Below are 959 nucleotides of genomic sequence, written 5' to 3'. Positions count from 1 at the left end.
AATCTGACGTATATTGTGCTTTAAAAAGTTGTCTAGAAATAACATCTAGTAAGAATTGTAATTTGAACCAGTTCTTTAACATTTTTCAACAGCATAAATTTAAGAGATATAATCATTTCTGAAGCCTGAAAAAAGTACTCAATTGATTTAATACTTGCTCTTAGTAGCATCATCACGAGCATCGTTTTCACCACAGTGAGCATCACTAATAAATAAACATTGCTAATATCAAGTATGTTTTTTCCACCATAATGTCTTTACAGAGATTGTGATAGAACAGTAAAGAAGATTTAATTATTTTTCATTGAAGTAAAGGAAACATTTTATGTATAAGTATTTTCACTGCAAAATTATTTAACAATAATAATAAAAATTAAAGTCTACCGAAATATCTAACTATGTATATATGTCTATCCTTGAAAAACATTTTATTTATAATTTTTATATATTTTTTATCCAAAGAAAAACAGAAATATATCCTGGAAATTCATCGTAGGTAGAGAAAACCCCTCGGGAAAAGGGAATGGAGCTCATTTCTGACCTCCTCTGATTAGACTTGGGAGAGGGAGAACAAATTACCTCAAGGCAGATCAGAAAACATTCAGGACACATTGGTCCACAGAAACCAGTTTCCAACTCTCTAGTGGACAATCTTCTGCCTCGGCGTCCTGTGATCCTTGGTCTTTGCCTCTGTGGACACAGAAGTCCACCCCTGCTCTGCCTCACAGGATCACGGTCTCATCTCTGCTCCATAGTCTTCATGACTTCACTTCTGGTGCCTCAGTCACTTCAGAAAGAGATCTCAAATGTGTTCCGTTAGTGGCTCCTTCTTCCTTGATGGTCCTGGAATTTGTCTCTCTTGCTGCTTCTGATACGACTTACATATCCTTACCATCAATGGAGTGGTAACTAAAACCCACTTAACCCCTCTGTTCCTGCTATACACACCTACTTGCATA

Source organism: Tenrec ecaudatus, chromosome 3 (assembly GCF_050624435.1).
Source record: "Tenrec ecaudatus isolate mTenEca1 chromosome 3, mTenEca1.hap1, whole genome shotgun sequence".
Taxonomy (NCBI): Eukaryota; Metazoa; Chordata; class Mammalia; order Afrosoricida; family Tenrecidae; genus Tenrec; species Tenrec ecaudatus.
This window is presented reverse-complemented; position numbering follows the sequence as displayed.